The 3,740-nt window shown below is 46.2% G+C and overlaps 1 pseudogene; it reads left to right on the top strand.

Moving 5' to 3' along the window:
* The first annotated feature begins 2,841 nt into the window (after positions 1–2,841).
* The window catches only part of LOC108789482, a 10,514-nt pseudogene continuing 9,615 nt past the window's right edge, over positions 2,842–3,740 (top strand).

The raw sequence follows: 3,740 nt of genomic DNA on the forward strand, positions 1-3,740 counted from the left end.
AATTCAGATCATCTGACGTCATTGATGGGACCTGGTGAATAATTGTGAGAGGGAATGTTTGTATTTAAAACACACACACATATATATGTATACACACACACACCAACCAGCTGTAACATTATGACCACCCGGCTAATATTGAGTAGGTCCCCCTTTTGCCGCCAAAATAGCCCTGACCCGTCGAGGCACGGACTCCACTAGACCCTTTGAAGGTATGGACTGGCATCAAGCCGTCAGTAGCAGATCCTTTAAGTCCTGTAAATTGTGAGGTGGGGCCTCCATGGATAGGACTTGTTTTTCTAGCACATTCCACAGATGATCGAATGGATAGAGATAACATCCACATGAATGGCAGGACACAATGCTTCCCAACAGCACGTTGTCCAAAGCATCACACTGCCTCGTCTGGCTTACCTTCTTCCAATAGTCATCCTGGTGCTATCTCTTTCTTAGGTAAGTGACGCATCCACCTGACGTGAAAGAAAATGTGATTCATCAGACCAGGCCACCTTTTCCATTGCTCAATTGTCCAGTTCTGAAGTTCATTGTAAGCGCTTTTGGCGGTGGACACAGGTCAGCATGGGCACCCTGATCAGTTTACCGCTACGTAGCCTTATACACAACAAACTGCGATGCTCTGTGTGTTCAGACACCTTTCTATAACCAGCATTATCTTTTTCAGCAATTTGATCTACAGTAGCTCTTCTATCAGATCTGACTACACAGGCCAGCCTTTGCTCCACACGTACATCAATGAACCTTGGCCGCCCATGACTCTGTCACCGGTTTCCCTTCCTTGGACCACTTTTGGTCTGACCACTGCAGACCGGGAACATCCCACAAGAGCTGCAGTTTTGGAGTTGCTCTGACCCAGTTATCCAGCCATCACAATTTGGCTCTTGTCAAAGTCTTTAAAACCTTTACACTTGGCCATTTTTTCTACTTCCAACTCATCAACTTCAGGGACAAAATGTTCACTTGCTGCCTAATATATCCCCCCCACTTCCAGGTGTCATTGACCATTGTAATATACCCCCCCTCCCCCCTTCCAGGTGCCATTGTAATATATCTCCCCCATTCCAGGTGCCATTGTAACCAGATAATCAATGTTATTCTTGTCAGTGTTCACAATGTTATAATGACTGATCAGTGTGTATTTAATAAACGGCAGCGCAATCATTGTGCGACAAAACAAATTGGGCTTTCCACCATTTTATTCTCCAGGGTCTCTGCTTTCAGGAAATATATATACGTTTGGAGGGTAATTGAGCAATATTCAAGCCTAAAATGTGCATGTTAACATGAGTATGACAAAAAGGGTGTGACATGAAAGAGTGAAAAGCTTGAAAGGAAAGTGAAAGCAGTGTGTCAGCCGCACCTTCCCGGACGGCTCGAAGTTCACCCAACCTTCATCCTGTTGTGGTCAGATCTATCTCCAGGAAACAGAACTTCTGATAACTCCTAGGACGTGTCACCAGACTGCAGGTGAGCAAATTAACTATCACCGTCCCCTTACCTTTCCTCCCTCCTGCTTTACCCTCCTTGCTACTATACCACGTATTTATAATTGGGTCTTAATTGTTGCAGAGTCATTACTGCATCCCGGCAATTGATGCAAACTGGAGTCTCAGACTCTGACTGACAAGTGTTCATTTAATTGACACCCAAGGCTCATCTATCAAGGTATCTGATGGTTGGTCAGCATTGTCTCTTAGGACTTGTTCACGCCTAATCCTGTGCGTTCCATCACGGTTAGTTGCTGGAGCGCACTGGATCGCATAATTACAGCCTCCCTGTGTTCTGGGGCATGAGAGGGCATTTAAGTCAATGGCACCGCATCCATGCCTCCCGCCCCGCAGTGCTTGCACTATTATTTGCGATCGCACCGCGGGCATTGCTGTGCCACGCGTTCTGGCGCGGGGCGATCGCACACTGGGGTAGTAGGCGTGCCGTTGACTTGAATGCACCAGAACGCAGGGAGGCTGTAATAATGCGTTCCAGCAACTAACCGTGCTGGAACGCACTGGGTTAGGTGTCAACAATCCCATCGCCCCTCTGCTCCTGGGAGTCATGCCTGTGGCTGTTAGAGTCTTGCAATGCCTCACGGAACTTGTAGTTCTACAACAGCTGCAGGGCTGCAGTTGCCCACCCCTGATGTAAGGGCTATTGAAGTGAGTTTCCTGAATTTGACCTGCAATCCCTTTACAGCAGAGCTCAGGGAGGGAGTGGGAGAAGCAGCACAAGGAGCCAGTTGGGTGTGGTGCAGTGTCCATGTGCAAACAAGGGACATGCTGATGGGAGGAGAGAGCAGACTACCAGAGCGATGAGCTTATCAGTGTGCTGCTTCTCCTTCACTGTCCTGTCACGGGTAGGGGTAAGAACAAGACCTGTAGATTGGGAAAATCAGGTCAGACAGGGCTTTGCAGTGTATATGGAAAGTTATAAGGACAATGTACCATCTGAACAAATTGGATCGACCGCTACAGAAACTAAGACTGCTCCTCCCAACCTTTTCCCATTCCCTCCTCCCTGGCTCCGTAACACGCCCTCTCACTTAGTTTGTAGCGCTTCCCTCCTTGTTTTCTCTGAGGGCTTTGCAGTGTGGCAGAGCTGTGTAAATCTCCACACTGGATGGACAGAAAGACAAAGCCTTTGGCAGGTAAAACCACTTCCGTGTGTGTATGTCATTTGTGTATTTAGCTGTCAGCCTGGAGTTCTACTTTAAATATCTCCTTGTCTAGGTGGACGTGGGGAGGGCTTCATACGGACTTGTAAAAGATAATAAGGGCTCTTTTGAATATTTATATATCATATTAAGTTATATGTGTTTTATGTGACAGAATGGGTGGCTCTGCGTCTTTGGATTCTTACGACTCGACCTGGGAAGAGGATGAAGAGGACAGCAGCATGGAGACTGAGAGGTCTACAAAAGGTAGCAAAGAAGCGATCTGTCCCAAGGTAACTCAATGTCAGATTCATGGGGGAAATTTTCCTTCATTTTCTTTCTCTAGAGACAACAGGAAGTAAATGGAGATCTCTCTAAAGTTAGTAAAATCTTCTCTTAGACGGTTGTCATCGGACGTTCCCATTGGAAAATGTTCCCCACTATGCCTGACACAGTGACAACTCACAATATTAGACTCAGGGCCGGCCTTAGGTCTTTAGGCGCCCTGTGCGAGAAAGCTTTACAGCGCCCCTCAGTGACCACACCCCTCAGTGGCCACACCCTTTAGTGACCACACCCCTAGTAACCACACCCATTTATTACCCATATTTTTGGTAAAATATAAAAAGCGGGGTCACGTCGGGTAAATAGACACCAAACATGTCATGCTTTAAAATTGCGCGCACCCGCGAAATCGAAAAAAACTACCATGCCCAAAATTGACCTTAGGTGACGCTTTAAAAGCTTTTACCGCTCATCAGTTTAGTGTTATCAGTGATTGATAGCCCTACAATTATTGCTCTCATTCCGACGGCGATATGTAACTTGTGCGGCGTAATGGGCGAAATCGTCGTTTTCACACGTATGAGCACCCGACGCCTGTTTGCATGCGTGTATGTATGGGGGGGACTTTAAAAAAATGTTTTATTCTTTTTTATTTGTAACTTTAAATTTTTTGGGGGGAAACCTAATTTTTTTTCCTATTTTTTTTTCCACTTAACTTTATTGCTATCACATAGGGGGGTTTTCTAACCCCCTTATGTGATAGCAAAATATGTGACCGGTCCTCTTTATG

Source organism: Nanorana parkeri, unplaced genomic scaffold, assembly GCF_000935625.1.
Source record: "Nanorana parkeri isolate BGI_ZX_2015 unplaced genomic scaffold, ASM93562v1 scaffold17, whole genome shotgun sequence".
NCBI classification, from domain to species: Eukaryota; Metazoa; Chordata; class Amphibia; order Anura; family Dicroglossidae; genus Nanorana; species Nanorana parkeri.